The sequence below is a fragment of the Pinus tabuliformis genome, chromosome 1_2, assembly GCF_031772625.1.
Source record: "Pinus tabuliformis cultivar Carrire ecotype Pingquan chromosome 1_2, CPIR1, whole genome shotgun sequence".
Taxonomy (NCBI): domain Eukaryota; kingdom Viridiplantae; phylum Streptophyta; class Pinopsida; order Pinales; family Pinaceae; genus Pinus; species Pinus tabuliformis.
Window position 1 is genome coordinate 763,684,713 of NC_142298.1, and position 27,048 is coordinate 763,711,760.

Here is a 27,048-nt window from a genome sequence, read left to right on the forward strand (position 1 = left end):
TTTAAAATAAATAAAATGATTAATAATGTTTCAGTATAATAGTTATATGTAATTCAAATTAAAAAACTAAATTGATTATGAAATACTTAACGAAAAATTAAAATAATAATTATTATTAATAATAAAATAAAATAATATTTAAAAATTGAATAAATTTAAATGGTAGTTTATTAATAATATTAGAAAGTATAATATAACTAAAATTTATAGCATAAATAAATTGATATAATAAGTTAAATTAGTCCAATTTTATAAATTAAGTGGTTAGTAAATGATTCATAATAAGTATTAAAATACACACTTTATCATATATTTTATGTTTGCTAAAATTAAGAAAATCATAAAAGTTAACTAAACCAGCCTAGATCTATCTTAATTTTAGATCTACAAATATCAAAAGGAATCAAATCTATTGCTAGATCTACAAATGTCAAAAGGAATCAAATCTATTGCCGTGCAAACTTCATTTAGAGTGAAAAGAGATTTCATCCCTCTTGGCACTTGGTAGATTGGAGTTAACATGGATCTAGGTTGGTATTATAAAAAAATATTCTTATATTAATGTTATTAAAACTTTGATTTCAACTTTGTGGAATATCACTGAATATTTTTAGTAGTAGTGAGGATAGAAGATTTAGATATATCTCAAAAATAATTATAACAATTTTTCTTTTAGATTCAACTAAAAAAAGTTATAATAATAATAATATCCATTTTTAAGGTCACAGCCAAGGCAGACACCAAATTGGTGTATGAGACCCCCTTGTTTGTGGGACAAGGGACCCACCTCCGCGCAGCGATTTCACTGCTAAGTCTACGAAGGCATACATACTCTACCCCCCTTTGGTTTTGAACCTGTGACCTCTTACGAGGAAACACATGCTCTTAACCATTAGGCCCACTCAAGCTGTATAAAACCAGTCTAGATCCATCTTAACTCATCTTATTAAAAGCAATACATTCTAGTACATAAATAAGCAAATTTTTTGAACACCTAGAGACGTTCAGCTTCACTTGCAATCAAATAGACACTTACACTTACTGCCATCAAATTGAAGCTATGCTATATCCTTGTTTGAATTTCAATTGTCTTTTTGAAATTGCCGAGTGGCCATCGCCTCCTACTTGTTTTTCTTTGATCAGATTGATCGAAGCATTTTATGTGAGAAAAAATGATAAGGGATTGATCGAAGTACTTTGTGTACATGAAAGTGGCACGTGAATGAATTACAACGAATAAAGTAGTTGAGCTTAAATATATATTTGAAGTAGCAGAAAGGATTTGACTCATCTCAAAGTTCAATTTCAATTCAACGAGATCACTATCACAAAAACAAGTTCTAAATCATAAGAATTTATGTCCAACCGTTAAAGAATTTTTAAATGTTGTGCGAACCACTGGGCCAGGCAAGCATCGATCTGAGACGTCATATATATATATATATTAATATAACTGACAAATATAGTAATTGTCTATAATGCGACTTTTTGGAAGTTTTTCCGGTGGGTTTTTCCGATCAAAATTCGGCAGCAATTTATTGGAATCGCAAGTTTGATAGCTAGTTTCTGCACAATCAAAGCGTCCCAGAGGTTTTCCAGGGTGCTGAATCCAAATATGCAATTAAAAAACCATTTTAACTGCAACAAATCAAGATTTAACCTCAATTTCTTCCCCTGGATTCCGTCACCGGAATCTCCAAAAAGTCACATTATAGACAACTCCACAAATATATACTCATGTTTTTAAAAGTTGTTTATGTTCTATATTTATATTTATATTAGGGTTAACAATTATATATCTAACACCGACACAGTTAAAATAAATCAAACTGAGAGTTCTTATATCTATACTCATAGGTCAATATTTAAAAATTTAAAAATGGTTTACATTCTCTATTTATATGAGGACTAACACTTATATATAACATTTACACATGTTTCCTATATTCAGCTGTAGAGTCTAGCTTGACACAATTTAATTAAAATAAAATATTTATAAAATATTTTGATTGTGAAATGCGTTATGGTGTTTGGGCATGTGGTATTGATAAATCATGGTATTGGCCCATGGTATTATAATGAAGCTTATTTATAAGTTAATAATATCCATGGTAAGTGGGGGTGAATATTCATGTTTAAAAATCTTGTTATCTTGTAAGTATTAAGTTTTTATGTGTTTATTAATTAAATTTAAATATGGTTACCAAATCATTAATAGTATGCTATTGTTACTTTAGTCATCATTGATCAATGCAACTTATAACCAATTTTCAAACATGTGATTAAACCATAACTTGAAGGCCTTATTGTAGCTTTTGCATAATATAATGCCATGTGCATAACTTATCACCAATTTTCAAACATGTGATTAGACCATAACTTGAAGGCCTTATTGTAGCTTTTGCATAATATAATGCCATGTGCATAACTCCATCACATATTTTAGGTCATAACTTAGGGATATTGTTACAATATTCATGAATGATTTTTAGATATTTGTTTAGTGATTTTTAATGCAATGATAAAATAATTGAAAATAACTAGTGTAAATAACAACAACAACTTATTTACCATCAATTACTTCCCACCATAATTTAAGCAAATATTTACTTAAAAAATGGATAGGAATAAGAAGTAACTAAATATAATTATCAAGAATAATTTCCCACCATTATTTATATTTTCTTCGTCACCTATGTAGGAGTAAAATTGTAAATGTGTAAAATTATTAGCGATTACTACCCACCAAAATTTATCCACTTCACATCTCAAATTATTAGTTCCTTTCAAAGCAAGACTATAGTATTTGATTTGATTGTTGACCACTATTAATTTATCATTCACCAATGTAAATTATAATTTTTTGTACTTTTTCACAGAGCATAATTTCTAATTTCTAATTTGAGTGGTTGGGACAAAGTTATCTTAACAAAATTACAATATAACAAATTGAATTTTATTTTGTTATTATTTTAATTTTTTATTAATTGAGCCAACATTGAAATGTTTACAACTCATTTACATACATATATATATATCGGATTACGGATTGAGCTGCCCCTCTGGATATATGTGTGTGTGTGTTAAAAAATGTTGACATATAGTAATTACAACTTTATTAAAAATTATTACTATGATTATTAATGATAAAAAAATTAATATATAAGTTAACGCATATCTATTAAAAAAATAGTAGCAAGATTTTTAATCATGATAGAGATTCACTCCACATTATCATGGAAATTCTTAATATATAAATAGGTTTTGTTACAATACCATGGGCAAATATCATGGCTTATCAATACCATATGCCCAAAAAATCATAACTCATTACATATGACACTTGTTCTTATGACATTCTTTTAATTAATGAATTTAATTAAAAAAAATGCATAACTACTTTGGAGATAATTTCAACATTTGATTTATGTATACTGCTAAGAATATTCCAAAATATTCCATAGAGGTTAGATCTCTATTGTCCCACCTAATAATTATTGCATCAAGAGGCACTCTCCAACTTAGTAAGGAAGAGATGTTGTATTGTCCTATTATGTTATGCAAACTTTTTGACTTGGCCAAATTAAAAAATAAAAAATAAATAAAATAAATAAATAATTAAAAAAATTAAGAAACTAAAATAATTTAATAAAATAATTATTATTTTTATAATAATTAATTAAAACAATTTTACTGTGTAAAATTACATTAAAAAATAAAATAAAATAAAATAAATAATTATAATAGGCGCTTTCCAGCGTAGTATGGAAGAGATGTTGTCCTTTCCTATATTATATAAACATTTTGACTTGGTCAAATTATACAAAAAATAAATTAATTAAGAAAATTAAGAAAATAAAATAAATAATTACAATTATAAATATTATAATTAATAATTAAACCAACTTAGATCCATCTTAACTCTAGATCTATCAAACATGGAGAGGTATCGAGGTGCAAACAATTAAACCCAGTATAGATCCAACTTAACCATGGATCTAGCAAGAGCAGAGCGGAATCAAATCTCTCAATGTGCAAACAATTTGTTATAGTGCAAACCTTAAAAATCCCTTGAATACATTCAACCCCTCCAAAATCCCTTGAATACATGGAATAAAATAGCTTAAACATGCAATTCCAACAAATATTTGTTTCATACAAAATTAACCTTAATAAAATGGTCAAAATGTTAAATAATGATATCCTCAACAATAAAATAAAATGGTCAACAATAATTGTGTTGGCAAGTAGCGGGCATAAACACACTCATGAGTCTAACCATTCAGACATTGATAAAGAAATTTCATATTCAGCAAATTCAGGAGCGATGGAGCTATCTCAAAATTATGAGGATATGGTCTTCTCCTCAATTACTTGCATCTTTTTACTTTCTTTTTAATTTGTAAATTAATTTATATTAACTCAAAAAAAGTAAATTACATCAAGTTGCGAAAATTTTCATAGCATTTTTGGCATTACACACCATAATTTTTCATGGATTTCTCTTTTTTCCATTTTTCTATGAATATCTACCCAACCTGTAGATCAATCATTTACAATTGAGGAGAAGACCATATCCTCATAATTTTGAGATAGCTCCATCACTCTTGAATCTGCCGAATATGAAATTTCTTTATCAATGTTTGAATGGTTAGACTCATGGGTGTGTTTATGCCCGCTACTTGCCAACACAATTATTGTTGATGTTGTTTCCTTATCCTTAGCTTCAAGATTCTCCTTTGCTGAGAAGTGGGTTTGAGCCACAATGGACTGTTTTGGGTCTTAAGAAGTCAAGGAGACAGGGGGTGGATTATGCTGATGAGTGTTATCCTTTTGACTTGTCAAGGTCTTTCAACTTGAAACGACCTTCTGGTCACGCCAACCTTGATTGGGTTCTCACTGCTCTTAGGAGATGGATGACCCTTTGAGGAAGGGAAAACATTTTGAATATGCCCTAGTTACCAAAAGATTCTACACTTGGAAGTTGTGTTTTCATAGTCTAATGACTAAGAGAAGTTATTTCCATCCCACTTGAGGATAAAATTATCTAGAAGTCCTTTACTTAGTTCCAATTCAACACATATACGAACAAATGTGATGAACAATAAGTCAATCTTTCGTTGTCTATTTTGATGTAGCGGCTCAATGAATTACCGATTTTTTCTAAGATGTCTAGCCGAATCCATTGGAGGTGTAAGTTTGGGAGCCATACCCATACCAAACTAGCCATAGATTTCATGGAAAGAGAGTTAAAGTTTGGAAACCATGGTTGTATCGAGAGACCTGCTCGACCCCAGAACCATGTCCCTTGGTCAAAAACCCTATGTCAGTCTTCAAGATCTTTGAAGACTACTGCAAAAGATCATTTCAAACAAAAAAACAACTCTAAATTATGAGACCAATTCTGAGGAACCCCATCCCAAAGTGCAGAAACTGAGGGCCAAAACCATTGAAATGACATATATTCACACACGTCTTTTAATCTTCTACCTTCATCATTGTAAATATCTCATTCACCTCAATCGATGGTGTGTCTATTGAATGTTCCACCATGAAAGTTTGACCAGAGAGATTCTTTGGTGTTTGAGAGCTAGATTCTAGCTTTAGGACATCTTTAAAGGACGAAGGTTTAGATAATGGAGATGCCCCACCACCTCTAGAATATCCCCTCAATATTTCCACTATAACAATAATGGAATCCCTCGTATTTCCATAATCTCTTAGAGCATTCCCCAAATTTAGTTGTCTCCATTTGTAGAGAAGCCTCACTTCTTCCTTTCAGATACATGTCTGCAGATGGATGCTATTAGCCAAAGCCCCCACGTCCTTTGATGCTAAGACCATGAAACAAAATGAATTGTTAGACATGGACCGAACAAAAAATGGAAATGTTTGCTGCTTCAGGTCCCCAACTCCCTTCATTCTTTGTTCCAACATTGACCAAGGGCTTTTGTCAAACACTTTGTGTGCTTTACCAAATCCTCAATAAGAATTTCTTACCGACCTTTCAACAAATGCTTTGCCGCCATATTTACCATTATTGCAATTTTCGTAACCAAAAACCCCTCATCACTCAAGGAATCCTCCACAACCAAGGGTGGACAGATCAAAAAATTATGTGTCTAAAGATACATCTAAAGCTCCATTACCGAAGTCAAGGTGAGCTTCTCCGCCTTAACCACGTTTCTCCACAAATTCTCACGTGACTGACCTACAAGTGGGAGACAGAGGGGGGACAAAGACCATCCCCACCTCTTGGCTTGAAGGTCGATAGGAAAAATCCCTATTCATAAAACAATTCTCCTACCAAATATCGATGGAATCGTCAAATTATGTTGCACACAAATGGCTCCTTCGCATAATACTTTCTGTCACCATTGCTCGTGCTCCACTCATGTGCTCAATGCATTCATATAGATGGCGGAGAAAGATGTCCCCCAATCTCTTAATGTTGATACCACCAAATCCATGCTACAAATCAAATGCATCGGTGATGTTAACATTGCAGAAGGCAGTGGAAACCCTAGTGCGTATGTTGTCCGAGTATCCCATTTTTGACTTCTAATTGTTGTGCATCTTATTACTTTCAATTACTTATTCTCTTTGCATATTGAAATATTTTATTGTGCTTGATATATAGACATACATGTTTATGTTTTTTCTAAAGTTAATATTAAAATAAATTAGTTAACATCAATATAAATGGTTTATTTGCATATCCAATTGAAATATGAAAATATAAATAATACCAACTTTATTTGTTTTTTTTTTGTTTTAATTACTTAAAAAAATGATATACAATTATCTCATTTCATATGGACATGGAAATATTTTATTTATAACTGAGAGTGAGAGAAATATGTTTACCATATCTCCTTTGTATAGGGTTGTAATATCAACATACCAATAAAGCAAACATAGTGATCCGAATGGGAAATTTAGAGTTTGTTGTGCTAAATTCCAATTCAGAATAGTAAAAAAAGTTCTTGAGGATTATGAAGTAATTGCAAGTTTTACATGAGTTTTTTTTATGTAAATTTCATAAGTAAATTAGCATAAGTAAAACATTGAACAACAACATAACAGTAATACACTCAACAATTAATAAAGGAGTTCACCCCTCCTGCGCTACATATCCTTGGTCCAGCTTCCAATGGCTTGACCCAATCTCATTATGCTCAAAATACTTCAGTGATAAAGAGTACATAAAGTGTGCTGACCAAAAGAGTGGCTAGTTTCCCCTTCAAGGAAACATTCTTCTGCAAAGAATTCTCACTCTAAAAACATGACAACCTACAGTTAGTCATGAAACAATTAGTAAGAAAAGGGTTCTCAAATCAAGACCGCATACTCCATCTGTCAATGAGCATAAGAAGTACAACAATTCACTTGAACTAATAAAAGAGAGATTTCCTCAAAGACACAATGAGAAAAGAGAAACATGAGCTACACCATAGATGTCTCAGTTGTTGTAGAAAACATATGAAGGCTGGAAAACCTCTCCAAGGTCCTCTCCATTCTCAAAAGACTTCAAAAACTGATTCAACCCATTGGTCGATTCTAGCACCCATAGACTAAAACCTGCAAAAATTTTCTTCATGGTTTCTTCAATGGCTCTAAAACCTATTCCATTAGCTTCAGAAGACCCAAAAATGCTTTTCTAGCCTCTTCTTGCTCTTGAAACAACCAAAAAGTGAAGAAGATATGAGATTCTCTAGATTTTCTACCAGTTGCTCTACAATTTCCCCAAAATCTGGTAATGGTCCTACAATTTTGCCCAAAAATTACGCTAACTGAGCACCGATTCCGCCAAACTCCAGGCAAAATTATCGGAGCATTAATTTAGCCACCAAGGCCTTAACTCCAAATTTTGTGGCCACATGGGCACGCATGTGACTGGGGGTTAGGCTCTTAACTCCTACCCCAACCCATCCCTCTAACCATTGCACTCACCGTAGTGAACCTGGTCACATGAGTGAGGTTGAATTAAACGTCAGTAGTTCCAGCCCCCGATGGTTATGATTAACGTTGGCAAAACAAACTCTGCATTGTTTAAAGACCGTTGTTAGTTGGCTCCAGCAGCGTTAACATATGGCGGAAATGTAATGGTTAGTGGAGGCACAAGGATAGCCTCTTGCCCATGGTCCTGCCCCCAAGTGTGGTGACCAGGGCTAGGTCTAGACCCCAACCCCCCACTCCCAATGCGCTAACCATCTCAACAGAAAACCATGTCAAAAACATGATATGTTAAGAAACAATGTATAGTGCATGTGGTTAAGGCAATTGGCTTGTATGCGGATGATCTAGGTGGCTCCAGGGACACACACAGGACAAAGAGGGCTTATGGAAGCTAAAAAATCAAAGTGCTCAGAATGCTTTAGAACCAAGACCAGAGCATAGATTTTGTCGTCATAATTGCAATGGTGTGAACGGTTCGTCAAATCGAGCTCATATGCAAAAGTTAGAGGCAGTCAAAGTTTAGGGTTGATCGGGTGACTTTGCATGCTTAAGGAAGGCACACTTTCGCAGAAATCCGGCCACCAGATTCCATCCAACTTCTAGGAGAAATTGTGGCACATTAAATCGTCTCCCACGGTCAAATTTGGGAAATTATAGCCAATTGGTTTTTTATTAAATACACCCCCCAGCCAACATAAATATATATATATATATATATATATATATATATATATATATATATATATATATATATATATATATATATATATATATATATATAGGGTCGGCAGTGATGACCCCAACAGACCCTTTCCACCATATAAATATATAAATGTTTATGGTTGGGGGTAGGTTATGAACCCCGCCACCCAAACCACTCCACCCTATATGTTATATTCAGAGCCACGGTTTGTTGGGTGGGCCGCCCAAGGGGGGCCTTGACCGATATCAAAATTTAAAAACGCGGCCTAATAAAATTAAGCACGCAGATTCTATGGGGAGGCAGGATTTGATCCCCCGACCTCCCCTTAACAAATTTTCCATATTTTCCAACGAGCTAAACAACTTCTTTGGTAAACTCTGCCCGAAAACATATATGTAACCCTTCCTCGCTTTTGCATGAAGGGAGAACGAAGGAGGATTTGAACGAAATGAGTAGTGTAGAATGGAACAGCGAAACCGCGAGCTAGGCCAAAGATGGAACCATGACGCAGTTCCAGGAGGAAAAATGATGACACATTTTTTGAGATAGAATTTTCCAGAGAATCTTAAGATGCCAAAAAGATTCCTTGGGAGGTAAAAATTATTTTTTTCATAATGTAACCCAGTTTATAGTCATTTTTCTCAAATTTTCGCGGGGAACACAATGGCAAGGTTGGATTCGCCTTTTGAGCTTCAAATTTTCAGATTCCCAGTAGAGGAGAATCTTCGAGAGTCTTGAGGGAATCTTCCAGATTCCTTGGAGGCTGAAATTCACCAGAGACAAAATGCAGCCAACTTCATACTCATTTTTCTCAGAATTTTGCAAGGAACCTGATGACGTAAACAGAATTTTGATTTGAGAAATATACCTTCAGATGACCCGGAGAAGGGAATCTTTGAGGAATCTAGGAGGAATCTAAAAGATTCCTGTAGCCCCAGATTTTCACTTTGTCAAAATTCAGAAATTTCACAGTTTATTTTACACTATTCGACACCACGAATCTGATGGTGTGATTAGATTTTCCATTTGGTCATTCCATTTTTCGGACACTTTTCAAAGTGGAGTGCAAGTGTCAGCGTTCAATGTGCAAGCAATCATTTCCATGAGATACAACGCCACGAGATTGATGGTGCAACCAGATCCAGCAGTTTATCATCCTCTTCTTCAGATAACTCCTTGATTTGAGGTATATGCAATGTGAACATGTACTTCTTTATCTCTTTACTTGAGATGCATTGTGCTCTATAGATCCCTGTTTGATGTTTGATGTGGGATCTTGTTTTTTTCTTGATGTGAGATGTACTTATTGTCATGTTTTGATTCAGATCCCTTTTTCGCCATGTTGACAGGATACTCATGTGTCACCATGTATGCTTGAATTGAGATCCCTTTGATGCCATGTTAGCGGGATGCTCATTATCATCATACGTGACATTATGTCATACTGATAGGAGTCCTTTTTTGAATGAGAGTTCCTACAGTGGAACATCTCTTAGATCCACTCCTGCGTGAGGGCATATTCCTTGCATGATAGAGAAAACACATTCATTGACATCATCATTCTTTACAGCACTTAATGTAGCGTCCTACACCATCTTGACACTGGGGCCCAAAGACATAGTCCCTCCTGGATGAACTCCATTATCAACGTCTCTTGTTTTATGTTGCTGATTCTTGTCATGTTCCTTATTCTCTATAGCATGCATATATGTTCCTTTATGCTCTTTTAAATGCAACTCTAATCACATCACGAAAGAAAAATATCTTGGTTAAATCCAAGAGTTGACTCAACTTCTATCAATTTTGGTATCAAAGCGGTCTTTGTGTGGATGTGAATTGCGAGCATGAACAATGGAACATGCAATGCTGGAGGATGACAAAGCGATGTTCAAGACCATCTGATAATTTCCCAAAAGGTGGAAATAATGTATAAAGCTCTAGAAAAAGAGACAGAGGAAAAGCAATGATTGCAACTTCAGTTGCAAGCCACGGAAGAGGCCCTGGACGAACTAAAGCACAACAACCAGAATCTTCAAATAGACAATGTTGAATTCAAGATGCTCCTACATGAAGAGAAAGAGGAGAAACAAAGTTTGCTACAACAACTGCAAGCTAAGGATGAGGCCTTGGAAAAGTTGCAGTGTGGCCCATGTGAGGTAAAAAGTAATTCTCCGAATTCATGTATGTTTCCTAATGATGATTTCGCTGTTTTTGAAAATCATACCATGGGAATTGGCTCCAAACTATTAAGGAAAATGGGGTATGAAGGAAAAGGCTTGGGAATTAATGGCCAAGGCATTGCTCAACCCCATCAAAGTAGAGGAATTACCCCATCAAGCAGGACTTGGGTATGTCAGGAAAGAAGTTGGGGAATCCGTCAAGACAGCGAGCAAACCACCAACAACAAATGATGAGAGGCCCTCATCAATTATTTCCAACTCGACAATGGAGGTAAAAGATGTTGATTTCCTTTCAGTTTTGTCTTCACATAGTATGATTTCTGTTGGAGATTTGGAGATCCCAATTACAAGGAAAAACATGAGGCTCCTTACTAGGATGAGGTACAAGGAGGAAAAAGAACTTGGTGTTAAGAAATTACTCAACCTTTGGGGGTTGTGTAGAGACCTCGATTTGTTGAGGAAAGAGAATGATGGGAACACATCCCCATCATCTCATGGCAATGCCCATTGCAGGGAAAGAGGTTAGGCAAGCTCTCATCGCCATAATGACACCAGAGACAACAAGTAAAGGTATAACCAGTCCCAATATTCGAATGTTCATTTTGATTATAATCATGTTGTTAAAGATGAATGAAAATCATGGAATCGAAAAACATGTACCTTTTGTGGTTTACATAACCATACATTTGTTGAGTGTTGGAAAAGAATAGTAGCACAAAAAAGGATGAGGCATGAAAGACCCTCTCAACAACAGGCAAAGAAGAAGGTAAAGAAAATCTGGAGGAAGAAGACCTATTGGAGTCATTGCGACAGAGGTGGCCATCAAAAAGCCACATGTTGGAGGCTCCATCCAGAGCAGTACCTTAAAGACAAAGCGTTGGTGCATGAACCAGATGAAACAGTTGTTTGACCAGTGAATGAACCACAAGAAGGTGACCCATTCACCTTGATAAGTGAGAAATGGTTTCTAGATATGTTAGCTTGTCATGGTCATACTTTTGTAAATCATTTGTTGCATTTTAAAATGTAAAAGCGATGATGTGTTTTCCATCACCTATTAAGAAACAATGATGTCAGGTCTTATTTTGTGTTGCATTTTAAACCATGAAAGTGATGTTGTGTTTTCCATCACTTGTTAAAGAAACAATAGTGTTTTGCCTTATTTGTGTAAATCATTTGTTGCAGTGATGATGTGGTTTCCATCACTTGTTGATGCAACAATGATATTTTGTCCTTGTTTTCATAGTTGGGGTATTGTTTCCATTATGATGTAAACTTGACCACCGAGTATGTGTTTAAAATCATGGCAAGTATGGGATGCTTGGGTCATTAGTTGGTCTTGTAAAGTAGACATGTAATTTGCAAAACAATGTACTACAGGTTTGCAGAGGTTGCAGGTGTCGGCTCATCGCTTATGGCTCTGAAGGACAAAGGTGAAGGAGAAGGAAGGGTGACTTATCAGACATTTGTAAGTGCAAATAAGGTACAAAGAAGTTGCAGACTATTTTTCATGCTTTTGGAGGACTAAAAGCTCCTTAGTGGGGAGGATTGATCCAGGTGGCTCCAGGGACACACACGGGATAAAGAGGGCTTATGGAAGCTCAAAATCAAAGTGATCGGTATGCTTTCAAATGAAGACCAGAGCATATATTTTGTCATCCTGATTGCAACGGTGCAAAAATATAGGAATCACGCTCTATCCTAACTTATAAGAAATCTATATGTTTTAAAACCAAAGTTAAATATAGAATTCATGTTAAAATGCTCTATGTTTAATGGAAACTGAATCTATTCCTCCCTCTCACCCCAAAAAGCTTCAAAGATCCAAATAACCTTCCTACCTTACCCTGTTTCAATATTTTCTAATATTTGTATTTTTTATCACCTTAATACTTTGACTCCATTTCCCAATGGCATTTCCTTGCAGTTTCAACCAAACATTTCAAAAAACAAAACTCTGAACCTAATATCTAGCTTAAAATTCCAAAATCAACAAATGTAAATCTAATAGAGAGATCCCTCTCTAAGTTTAGAAGGGCTAGCTTCTAAGCTTGAAATCTGTTCTATGGATACATCTAGGTTTCTTTCACAGCATTAAGAAATTATTGAGTGATAACATATACCATGTTGATTTTTTTCTTAGCTTCAAAATTAGTTTTATTCTAAGATCTTGATCACAAACATACTAAAATTCCATAACGCATTCACTTTTCACAACGAAATATGTACAATAGTGAATCAATGTAGTACATAAGACAATCCTTAACCCAAAACTTTTTATATTACAAACTTTAGTACAAAAAACATAGGGTTCCCATACCATGGATCACAACCCTTACAATTAGCTCTGATAAAAGAATAACTATGGCTTGTGTCAACAACTTATGACACTCAAACTATCCTGAAGAAAGTACACTTAACTTACTTGTTGAAGGAGCACTCAACTCAGCCCTTTCGATCCATGTACCTTGAACACTTCTGGCAAGTCCTTTGCCACGTTTTCTACTACTCACAAGTAGTTCTACAAATTTAGAATGCTTGCATATTCGACTGACCAATCTACCTCAATCAACCACTTTTTCTACTGCAAGAATGAATGATATTGGTCTTCAACCAAATTTCCCTATAGGAATGACAAGGTTTCTCCAAACTCATTGCTCTTAGGGTCTTCAAATCTATCCTATTTTGAATGATATGCCCACTTACATTGGTTGAACTAGGGCTTCACCACACAACCCTCTTATCATTAATTTTCCAACCCAAAACTACTAAACTAGGGCACAAACTACCAACCCTCATAATAGTAATAAGTCTACCCTTGATCATTGTACTTATGGATTTACCAAGTAGCCCTCACAACATTGAAAACCCCATTTTTTTTCATTATACTAGAGCTACTATAAACTTTGTCCAAATAAAACTTCAAATACTACATCATCCTTAAATTCATCACATAGAAAACAAGTCTCTTACCTCTCAAGATGCCTCCTCTAGTAGGCCTTAAGGTCATGGTTTTGTGCACAAAATACTGGGGTATTTGGAACTCTTTTAGGGAATCTATACTAGCCACAAACTTGCCCAAATTTCATCCATAAAAGACCTCCTAAACCTGAATTTATCTCTTCATTTGGCTATCTAATCCCCCATGCATACACTAGAGGGATTCAACCCTCATTCCAGCACCATACACCATATCATGTGCATAGAAATGAGGGTTTTGGCCTACCTTTATGCCTAGTATTTAACTTTGGCCTATCATAGTGATAAGACACCACTCACATGCCCAGAACCTTTCCCTTAGTCACACGTCCGTCATCTTCTCCCACTTGACCAAACCAAAACATAAGAAATCAGATCAAAACTCATCTTTACTTTCCAACTTGCCTCCTTAGGTTTGTAGCTTGTCATATTGGTTATCACTTTGATGAATACACTAGTGATGTGTGATAAATGAGGCTTTAATTAATATTTATTTATAGTTATCTATGGTGGTCTCATCCTCCACTGAGGTTCATGTCACATTTGTCAAGATGACTTGAACCAAACACACAAAAAAACCCACTAACATTAAAAATAAATTCCATTTCATTCTACTTTTTCCACATCATGATGCCCTAGGTGTCCCTTATCCCATCAAAGGTGCCCCTCATGCCTCCATGAATAAAATATCATTTTCTTCACTTGGTCTTGAACCCAAAACTTTGGGTACAAAACCCATTGCTTGGGTGCATTGCCCACAAACCACTTTTGTAGGTCAACTCCTCAAAAACCTAGTACCCCAAGGCTCGTGGGAGTATGTCCCAAGCTACACAAATCAACAATGAGTTGGGGGGGGGGGGGGGAGAGGAGAGAGAGAGAGAGGAAATGATTCATATGAAGAGAGAGTGAAAAGGGGATAGAGAAAGTGGGAGAGAGTGAGGGAAAGGGAGAAAGAGAGGGGGAGGGTTCGGGAAAAGAGGGAGAGAGAGAGGAGCAAGAAAGGGAGTTGTGAAGGATGGTGAGAAATGGAGAAAAAATATTGTTGCATGTTAATTGAATGCATGTGTGTTATTTGAACATGTGCATGTTTTATAAACACATACATGCTATTTTAATATGCGCATTTTACTAAATTCAAAAAAATAGTGGGATCACTATCCAATTATGTTGTGGATGAAGTGGTCATTGGGGTTTTAGGTTTGGATTGATAAGCCTCTTGGTTTGGTTTATATTAACCAAAGCACATCTATTTTTAAAACTTTCTAATTTTCAACCATGTTTTTGTATATGATCTATGCTTTCATTGTTAATGAAACTACACACACTTATAGAGATCTATGTGTAAATTATAAGAATGTATTTTTGTGAGAAATTAATTATTGTTTTTTAATTTTCTATTGGACATATATCAAATTTATTGAAAACATAGATTTTTTATTTCCACTATAATATTTGATTGGTTGACCTATTTTGAAATCATAAAAGAGCATGCATTAGTGCAAATACATAAATATGTAGAAAAAAATTATGATTATGATAAGACCCTAATAGTGGGGCATGACACTTGACCTCATCATTTCAAGGCTTTACTAGATTTATTAATTTAAAAAACATTTAATTGTTGATAAAATTATTGATATTAATGTAAAAGTTTATCCAACTAGATAATTTTATAGGCTTAAAGAATGTCTTGAGACCTTTCCAACAAGGTATGGCTCATCCTCTAACCCATATCGATTGACGAGATATGAATTTTTGAAGTAAAAAGGTGGAATTTAAGTCCTAGTGAAGTTGGCCCTCTTAAGAAACAGGTCGTCCATACTAGATGTGAATTTGGCCTTGTTTGGGGGCAAAAAAGGCCTATAAATAGGTTGTCTTCTCATTCAACTCGGCAAGCAACTCAGTGAAGCAAAGAAGAAGAATTCAAACATATTGAGGATTAATTTAGAGAGGTTCATACCTCATGAACAAAGGAGTTGAGAAATATTAAATGGATAAATTTTCAGGATTTTTTTGTTCCAATTAGGGAATTTTTGAAGTTTTTGTTGATCAATGTTTGAATTACATTTTTGGAGCAATCATGAAAAAAAAATCAGCCCAGATCTAAGACCTAATTTGGCCCTGTTGAAACACTATTTTTTGGCCTGATTTAGTCTCATTTGTTGCCATGTTATAGCTATAGAAAACCTTATATTTCAGCCCTACAACTACCCCAGGATTTAGCCTTGCACCTACCTTATAATTTGGCCCTATGACAGCTTATATTTTGAAATTGTTTCAGCTCCATTCTCAACCTTTGTATCCCTAGTCTCGACCTATTTTGGAGTCTGTTTTGGGATCTGATTTGAAGCCTGTTTCAAAGACTATCTTGGAGAAGCCTTGGAGTATAAATCAATCTTTCTTGAATTTTATTTTGGACTACTTTATTGGCATATCCATGATATGTTAAAAATGATGAATTGACAATAATTAGAGGTATGTACAAAATATCAAGGGATTGTTGACAGGTTGGTGCCTAAAGAGGATTTGTGTTCTCATTCTTTTGCAAGGTTGGAGCCTAAGCCTACTTAAGAGGATTTGTGTCCTCATTATGTTGCCAAGTTGGTGCTTGGGCCTGTAAAAAACGATTGGTTTCCTTATTTCATAGGTTGGAGCCTAAATTTGTAAAGGAGTATCGGTGTCCTCATCATTGTTATTTGAGCTATAATATCCAAGTGCTTTTTTCATTTTTAAGTTCTTGTGACCTAACATGGTTTATGTTTCGTAATTGTAAGAAAGTTTAAATTTGAAAAATTAATAATTGAATGAAACATTGATTCACCCCCACCCCCCCCCCCCCCCCCCAAAGTATTTATAATAATAGGAATCAGATCCAACTTCTTCAGATGAGCCTAAAAACTGGAAGAAGTTTTTTTTTCAATAATAATGGCTAGTAAAGAAGCAGTTAAAGTCCCCACTTTGATGGAACACATTTTCCATTCTAGAAGATTAGAATGAAGTACTATCTAATGTCTCTTGGTGTTGAAGTTTGCAAATAAGTTACATATGGATACATGATCCCATCTCCTTTGCCAAATAGACCAAGACAAGAAGAAGGAATATGTACAAAATCCCAAGGCTTGTAACATTATATCAAATGTCCTGTCAAATTTAGAATTCACAAAAGTTATGAGTTGTGAATCAACTAAAGAGATTTGGGACAAACTTATCAATATCCATGAAGGAGATGACAAGGTAAAGAAGGTAAAGCTTTAAACATTTAGAAGATAGTTTGAAAGTATAAAATTTAATGATGAAAAAATACATTGTTGCCTACTTACTCCGAGTAGATGAAGTAGTTAACTCTCTCAAAGGGCTTGCTAAAGAAGTCAAAGAAAATACAATTGTCCAAAAGGTTTTGAGATCTCTTCCATATTGTTTTCATGCCAAAGTTTGTGCCATAAAAGAACTAAAATATTTGGACACTTTATCAATGGTTGAGCTTCACAAAATTATCATATCATATGAGATGAGGTAAGGAAATCCAACCCATAAGGAACTTGCATTCAAAGTTCAAAATTCATCAAGAAAAGGCAAGAGTGTTGATTAATCTAGCAATGAATATGATACTAAAATGGCACACCTTATCAAGAGGCTAAAGAAAGGATACAATCTTAAAAGTAAGTTACCTCTCATTTATTTTAGATGTGGTAAAATAGGACATTATTTTGCCAATTGACCTCTTCAAGATGACAATGATGATGAAGAACCCAAGAAAGGGGTGTTCAAAAGGGGAGGCTCAAAAAACAAAAATTCAATCTGCAAGTAAGATAGTGATGTCTCTGACGAAGAAGATCTTGATGAAAATAGAGAAATCATGTTCATGGCTTTCTCAATTGAGGTAGTAGAATCAGAAGAAGAAGAAAGGATAGAATACATGGGTGATTTGGAAGAAAAATTTATCATCACCTTAGAATAAAATGATAGGCTCAGAAGGAAGAATGAGAAGCTAACCAAATAAATCATCTCTCTCACAAATGAGAAAGATGAAGCTAAGTGAGTAGAAGAAGTATTGATCAATAAACTAAAATAAAAGGAAGAGATTTGTGAAAAGTTGAAAGCTGAAGCAGTATTTCCAAAAAAAGACTTGATCAAGGCCAACAAAAATTTGAAGAGCTCCCAACATATGGATGTCATTCTCAACCATTAAAGGTCACCATATGACAAGTCCAAGCTCAATTATACAGATGAATCCTCTAGCTTAGAAAAGGAAGAAACTAGTACTCATCATGAAGGAAATCCAAAAAGCTTCATAAAAAGAAATGCCAAAAAACCCAGAAGTTTTTTCAATGTCCTCAAAGTGTCTCCTCACAATCCTCACAGTAGTCTGACAACAAACAAAGATCAACGAAGGAATAAGATTTCAAAGAGGCATCCCTCCCTTGGAAGAAATGACTCATCAAGGAAATATTATACTAGAAGGTATCAAACTATATTCCTTGGTCATTTTTTCTTATGTAAAAACTTTGATCATCAAGAAAAATATTGTAAAGCTTATAGGACTAATCACCAACCTCCAAAAAATAAGTTTGTTGACATCAAAAGTGGAGACCATATCAAAACTCAAAATTATTCTGCTCCTCTTTCCATGTATAGTATATAATGTTATTGATGCCACAACCTATGTCATGAAGCACAAAATTGCTCACTAAAGTCAAGAGAATGACTCTTGACAAGGAACACTGAAGAACGTGAACCTAAGAAATGCGATATGGTTATGTATTCTTGAAACAAGGAGAGCCAGTGGTTTGTTGATAGTGGATGCTCTAGGCACATGACAAGAGACTAGAAGAAGTTCACCTCTTTAAGTAAATATAAGGAAGGAAATGTGACTTTTGGAGATAACGAGTCTACTAGAATTCCCAGAATAGGCACAATGAGTCTCAACGATGGTAGAGGGAGAGCATAGAATGTGTTATATGTTTAAGGCCTTAAGAAAAATCTCCTTAGTGTCAAACAAATGTGCGATCAAGGATAAAATCTCATCTTCCATGCCAAATATTGTGAGATAAGAAGATCATATCTAGGAAGTCTTGTAGAAAAAGGGGTAATAAGAACAAATAATGTATACGTTCTCAATGAAATTCAAGAAGAAATATGTTACATGAGTCAATCAAATGAAACTTGGATATGACATAAACACTTGGGACACCTAATCTTTGATAACCTGGTGAATATCAACAAAACACAAGAAGTAAGAGATATGCCAAGAATTTTAAAACTAGAAAATGTTATTTGTGTATCATGTCCACATGGAAAACAAACTAGGACCAATTTCAAGTCAAAAGAATGTTCAACATACATGCCACTAGAATTATCCACACATATCTATGTGGACCAACTAGAACTTTGGAATTGTAGGGAGAAAGGTACTTTATATTATTCATATATGATTATACTAGACTAATTTGGGTAGCTTTCCTTAAATATAAATAAAAAGCATTAAATTGTTTCAAAATTTTCAAAGCATCAGTTGAAAATGAAACTGAATTGAAAATCAAGTGCTTAAGATCAAACAGACGGGGAGAATTTACTTCAGGAGAATTCAATTCTTTTGTGAAAAACATGGAATCAAAAGGAAACTCTATATTTCTAAAACCTCGCAACAAAATGGAGTGGTAGAAATAAAGAACAAATTAGTGTAGGAGACTGGAAGAGAGATGTTGCTGGAATCCAATTTACCTATTAAATTATGGAAGGATGAAATAGGGATAGTTATATACATCATAAACAACACAAAACTTTGGTAAAATAGTGATAAGACTCCATATTAACTATGGAAAGGAAGGACAACTTTTGTGAAAGACTTCAGAATGTTTTGAAGTAAATTCTTCATGAAAATAAGTGATAATTCACTATGAAAGCTTGATTCCAGAGTAGATGGGGAAAGTTTTCTTAGATACTCATTAATAAGTAAGGCCTACAAATGCTACAACAATGGAATTCGCAAGATAGTAGAAAGCATTGATTCAAAAATAGTGTTATACAAAATCTACAACTGTGGATAGAAGTATCTTCCCTAGGCTTGGTGGACTGACCTAGAATAATAGAAATACAAAGAAGTTGATGTATTCCTTAAAGAAAATAGATAATGGGATGAATCCAACCTAGAATCCCTTGTATGCTTCACTCCTTCCTCGGATTGTATGCTCCAATCATAGCTCTGATCGCTATAATTAGAACTTGCATAATTAGAAAACACAACATCATCTAATCACTTTATTCAATAGATCAACATGGTATTTAAATACATGAAATCATGACATCATATATAGGAAAACAAAGAATTCTTTGCATTAATAGAAATTGAGTGAGTTACAACCAAAAAAGGGTGTTGATATTGTATAAGAGATCCTCCAAGTTGCCTTGTCCTTTCCTTGCCAAAAGTGCACCTATAGTCACCCTAATGCATGGAATATTATACCTCACAGCAGTAGCATAAGGGTAGAATCACTCTCCAAAATCCAACCTCCTGCCTATGGATGGTTGTAAATCTATAGATGAGGGAGGTAGTTCATGAATTCTTATCCTTTTACCAATCTAGGATTGAGATCCACTCTTGATGGGATGATGATCTCAAGGGATAAGAGATGAAAACTCCAAGGTAGGATAGAATAACATTCGAGACTTTTATCCAAGGTAAATAGTTACAATAGATCCTAGAAGCTTCAGGATTCTTTTTGTTCTGGAATTTTTAGAATCAGCGCACCCCCAAGACTGAGCATCTTGTAGGTGATCAACTTAGGTCCAAAGTAAGACAACTTGGTATTCAACGCTGCTCAATGAGGGGCCAAGGTGCGTTAGTCCTAAAAATCACTGAAATGAAGAAGTTTCAGGTAGAAACTCAGGGATATGAGAGAGGCATACTTAGGGCTTTATGTAGGGAGGATGACAAAGTGTTCAAAGGATGTGAATGATCTTGTTTGAATGCCTATTGACTAGATGTGACAAATTGGCCTATAAATATTGCCCCTTAAAGCACAAAGAAGGAAATGACAACTCATGACTGAAGTGCTTTACCTTGTGACAAGTCAAGATCAAGAAAAACTGGCAAGAGCATCATTTGTTACAATACATTTACATCATGACATATTTGTTGAGGGAGGAATACCCATACTTAGCACATAAGCTAACATTACATGTACAATGATCAAAAGACACGTCCACAGATGACAAATGGTGGACTCATGACTAGCTGATTGTCTGTACGATCATATCCATCATACATTATGATCTTGTATTACTCCTAAAATCACAGCCTAGATGGATGAAACTAGATTTGGGGTCCTAATATTGTTCACACGACTAACCAATGTACGATTCTAACTATGTGAATCAATGAGTTGAGGTCAAACATGGTAGACACCATTTGACTACCAGCCAATGATGTAATCTGTTAACAAACACGTGAGAAACCACTGACGATGTTAATGGCTCTCAAGGTACTGTCGTACAATCTGTATGGTGTGAATAAATGCGTTGATGTCGAATACCATACAGAATCTTTCAGTCAAAGGAAATGATGAAAAGCTGTCGTCGAGAACAAGGAAACTTTCCATTGATGTATGCAAGCACCAAGGTTCCAAAGGAGTGTTGCTAAGTCAATTTCTTAGATAATGAGTTGATGTCGATAGGAATAGACCCATCGTAGGAGGGCCTTGATGTATCCCTAATCACCGACACGAAACGGGTATGATGATTTGAGAAAGAATGGTCAGAGTGATGCTGATACGGAGATGGGTCAGGAAATACAAACATGGAATGAATGCTTAAGAGTATTGTAGAATATATTAACTATATGAATTCTCTTGAACACTGTGAAGACACTGAATGGAGTTGGTAGCATTGACCCAAAACCGAAAATGGAGTCTTTGAAAAGGCAAGATAAACCAAAACACAAGAATATTTCCCAACTAAACATCCACAGAGATGAAGTGGAAGAGTATCGTGTTCAAGAGCAATTCGCTGCCATTAACAAAATGGAGTACCCTGTTTTCCCAATTTCCATCAACCATACTTGCCAGTACCTTTTTATTTTTTAACAAGATTGAGGAAGATCACATATGCTTGATCTGTAAGTTCATCCATTAGATGAATCACTATGAGAATATTTAACGAACCTAGAGAAGGAGTGGTTTGGTCCCGTCATGAATGACGATTCCATCATTGTTTGATGTTTTTATGAGTCTAGTGAAGGTGAAAAATCAACATCCTTTTCATATTTAGAGAGTTTGAAAAAGAGGCGAAAAAGAAATATCCACATGTTCCTTTCCGTAGATAGTCCCTTAGGTCCAACAAGGCAGAAAATAGTACCCAAGAGAACCTCTTAGCCATGTTTGACTAAGGTATTTCTTTTTCGTAAGTATTTTATCTCAGTCTAAAAAGGGTTAAACTTATATTGAGTAGACTTATTTTCATTTACTTTAACAAGTTCGAAAAGACAAGTTCTCGACAATCGTTTCATATCTTGGGAGTTTGAAAAGAGATGAAAGAGGACTCCTCCTGGAGGAATGAGTGGTATAAAGCGTAGAAACGGGTTCTAGTCATAATGCAACTATTAAAAACATGCAAAGGTCAAGGGGCTGGCTAATAAGACCATTCATCGTAGCGGTTCCCCAGGCAAGGGTAAAAAACCAAGTGAAAGTGTATGATTAGGCAAGCAAATGGTGACTATGAAAAGAGAAAACCAACGCTCATCTGGCAGAAATAGGCTGATAAAAATGGAAATCATGAAAGATAGGATTATAATGGTTTCATTTTTACACAAGCTTGAAACATGGGAAACTATGCTTGAAATACTTAAATACGATTCCATTTTTATACAATCTTGAAACATGATAAAAACTATGCTTAAGAGTGGTTTCATTTTTACACAAGCTTGAAACAGAGAAAAACCATGCTTCAAATAAGTTTGCATGCCCCCATCCTAATGACTAAATTCGAGGTACATGCCCCCAAGCTTCATTTCATTCACCTAAGTAGACTATTGGTTACTAATAGGTGGATGGAATGAAGGCTCATTTAAGAGATCAAGTGAAAGACTCGTCTAGGAATTTATGAGATCTAATCAAAGACTTGAATTGGAAGGGGAATTTGTTTCAGTTTTTAACGAGCTTGACACAAGACAAAGAACTCTACTCTGGAAGCTTGTTTCATTTTTTAACAAGCTTGACAGAAGCAAAAGAACTCTTCTTAGGAAGCTTGTTTCATTTTTTATTGAGCTTGACACAATAAAAAGAATTTTGCTCTGGGAACCTTGTTTCATTTTTTAAGGAGCTTGACACAAGAAAAGGAATTGTGCTCCGGGATTAGATCATAGCCTCCAAGAGACCATGGCTTCCAAGAGGTTCTCATCAGATGGGAGAGAAATTCTTTGGAAGGGAGACATGTCAAAGGATCGAATGGAAAGATCAAGCTCCAATTCCCCTAGTAAATGATTCACCATATCACCTACTGGATCTAGGTCCAAAGAAGTCGAACAGAGAGTGAAAGGCTCATCGATATCAGTAGGTATGTGAATGGGATAAGTTTCCACATAATTAACCTATGGCTAGAATGATACCACTTGCACATTTCGAATTCTTAGGGAAGTAGGATGATTGGCAGTCAAATCAGGACCAACAAATGAAAGTTGATTGATATTCACAATCCTTCCATCATGCAGGACGAACATCACTCGAAAGAGTGTGGAAACAACTACATTCATAGTATAAACATAGTCTCGCCCGAGGATAAAATTGGATTCCAAAGGGCCCATGAAAACCATAACATAAATACATACAGTTTTTCCCCCCAAGATAACAAGAAACTGAGGAAGGATCCCTAAGGGTTGACTAGTTCTTCTGTTAAAAGCTAACAGATTCGGAGCAACTGACACAAGTTATGGGGAACCCAAAGCTTGAAAAGAAGTGGAGGATAAAATACTAACATAATCTCCTATAATAGTGTGATGGATATCCTTAAAATGAGACTTTACCATGATCTTAAAAGGAATGTAAGAAGGGATATGAGATTCTGCCAATCGACTCTAATCAAAGGAAATGACATGCTTTCTTGGAGGGGGTTTCGTAGGGATGAGAGAAAGGCCCCCTTTCCTAGTAGAATCAAAAGAAACAAGAAGAACCTATGTGGTATGATCCTTGCTCTCTACGGGAAAAGTAAGATCAACTCAAGATGGAATCGGGTCACCCATTTTCTCAACCAATGGCTGGTTAGGAACGGACTCATGGGATCCGCATTCAGAGAGAGTGGGGTTGATTGGATTCAAAATTCTGATAAAACACTTCATCAACTAGTGGCAGATTGGCGGAAAGCTTCTGATAACCAGTTGGAAGTCGATGCTGAGAAGCTGTAAGGTTTTCCAACACTTTTGAGGCTTCATCCATATAAGGAAAAAGGTGAATAGGATGATTCCCTTCACATAAATTATAGGGAAATTTGACGTTACTCTTTTTCCCATGGACCTTACTATCACTAGTTGAGGTTTTATCACCAGCATGATCTCTAGAAGTTGATGACAAAGGTCAATGTGTGCTTGTGGATCACACTTCTAATACCTTGGGAATACTAGGATAATCTCTAAGAAGGTGATCACCCTTACAAAGCATGCAAGGGAATTTAACTTTGCGGGGTTGATTGGAAGGTTCCTCTATACTAGTTGGATTCATAGAAATGGTTTCTTGGTTTCTCCCCTGCTTATTTTTGTTCTTCTTAATCTTGATTTTACTCTTCTTCTTATCCACCTAGTTACTAACTTTAAGGCTTTCACCAGATGAAGAGGAAGAAGAGGAAGAAGACCGAACAAGCGAAGAAGGAAAATGGTAAATTTTAGGACCATCTTGAGGTTGATATTGTTTAGGTGGAGGAGAACTTGGTTGAGAATCAATTTAGACATTCGGAACCAAAGAGGTCGAAAATAATGAAACTTGCAAACCAATGGTATATTCGGGAGTGAAAACATTTCCATATAAGGAGCATCAATATTTCCAAAAGAAGGAAAAGGACCAGAATTCCCACCAGAGGGGTCTCCTTGATTGGTAGACTCAAGAACTATTTCCATTAGTCTCAACCTAATATCTGCTAAGGAGTTGTTCCAATGGGAGGATGTTCTTCCACGTGAATTAATTGATTTTAGAAATTAACAACACAGAATAAAACAAAGGGGTAACTATGAAAAATGGTTTACCAAGCAACCATGAGCTGCAATATACACCTTGGCGAACCAAGGAATTAACGTATGTGTGGGAAATCTCCTAGAATGTTGTGTTCGGTGTATCATGGTATACAAGGCAGCTGACTCAGTTACCTATGGCAAGGATAGCAACCTATGGTGGACTTCCAAAATATACTCCACATTACATGGAAGTGCAATCCGTAATAGTGTTTCCTAATGTGTAACTATTCGATGAGAGCATTCCCATCTACTTTTCATGTGTGGAATAATGTCCAATATACATGAAGGTACATGCATAACGATCCTATACACTTACATACGCAGGACATGATTTCACCCTTGGGATACAACGTTGGAAAAAAACTACATCTCCTACGTTAAATGAAGTCGAAACACATCTCTAGCCTAGATCTCTAAGTGGTTGTGTTAATGTTACAAATGCTCCTTACGTTGATTCAATGAATTTTAATATTTATCTTCAATTAAGTTTTAGTTTTTGGGCTCACTGCGAATTTCACCTAAATATCCTAAAATGCAAACTAGCATGAGGAAATGAAATCTTTCTCATTCAATGAAAATATATCTAAGGAAGGGAAGGGACAAAGAGTATGCAACAAACAATATGCAACAAATAATGTGCAAAGTACAATTCCCTTTTAATGCAATTGTTCCAATGTTGATGCACACACAAAACCCTAAATGCCAATGCAAATATTTTTCTTTTCAAACCACTTAATTTTTGAAAATGATGAAAACTAAGATGCAAAGTTTAATCACTAATTCAAACAAACTTTTCAGAACGATGACTAAAACACCAATTCATCTAAGCACTCAATGATCAAACAAAATCAGTTTGCAAATGACCTAATGATAAGAACAAAGGAAAATATAAACAAATCCTTACCAAAGGCACTAAAAAATGAAAGAAAACCAAATGGAGGCTTCAGAGAGACCACAAGACACTCAAAGACTCAAGGAAGAGCAATTGGAAGAAGGTTAATCAGAGAGAAAATCAAGACAAAAGAAAATGTGTGCATGAACAAGGGCCAACGCAAGTGCAAAGGAGGCACTAGTGCTTTGAAACATAGGCACAAACAAGGATAAATTGGGGTGAAATGATCTATCTCTAGACCAGAGGGTGCATTGGTCAAGGGATGCAAGGTTCCGACACAAAAATTGCAATTAAAACTCAGTGAAGGGTCTTCCTAGGTTTGTTCTTAACTGAATGAGAAAGTAAAGGTCTAAAGAAGACATAAGACAAGAACAATGGACAAATAAACCACCAAGGGAATACGCCGATCCCCAATGGAGTTTCCAATTTGTTATATGGGATCTACAACTCCAAACAAAAGTATCTTCCCTAGGCCTAATTGACTGACCTAGAACAACATAAAGAAAAAGAATATGATTTTTTCCTTAAAGTAAATAGATAAAGGGATGAATCCTACTCAAAATCTGTTGTATGTTTTTCTCCTTCCTTGGCTTGTATGCTCCAATCCTAGCTCTAATCGCTATAAGTAGATCCTACATAATCAGAACACAAGCCAACAATCTACACAATCTATGTAACATGATCTAATAACTTTATTCAATAGATCAACATGGTATTGAAATACATGAAATCATGACATTATATATAGGAAAACAAAAAACTATTTGCATTAATAGAAATGGAGTGAGTTACAACCAAAAATAGGTGTTTATCTTGTAGAAGATCTCCTCCAAGTTGACTTGTCCTTTCCTTTCCACAAAGTGCGCCTATAGTCACCCTAATGCGTGGAATAATATCTCTCACAGCAGTAGCAAAAGGGTAGAATCAATCTCCAAAAGCCAATCTCTTACCTATGGATGGTTGTAAATATATAGATGAGGGAAGTAGTTCATGAATTCTTATCCTTTTACCAATCTAGGATTGAGATCCACTCTTGATGGTAGGATGAGCTCAAGGGATAAGGGATGAAAACTCCAAGGTAGGACAGGATAGGATTCGAGACTTTTATCCAAGGTAAATAGTT

General features: G+C 35.3%; 1 protein-coding gene across 1 annotated transcript in view; it reads right to left on the reverse strand.

The window, feature by feature from the left end:
• The window catches only part of LOC149208058 (toll/interleukin-1 receptor-like protein), an 89,038-nt gene that overhangs the window by 5,557 nt on the left and 56,433 nt on the right, over nucleotides 1-27,048 (reverse strand). The window lies entirely within an intron of this gene.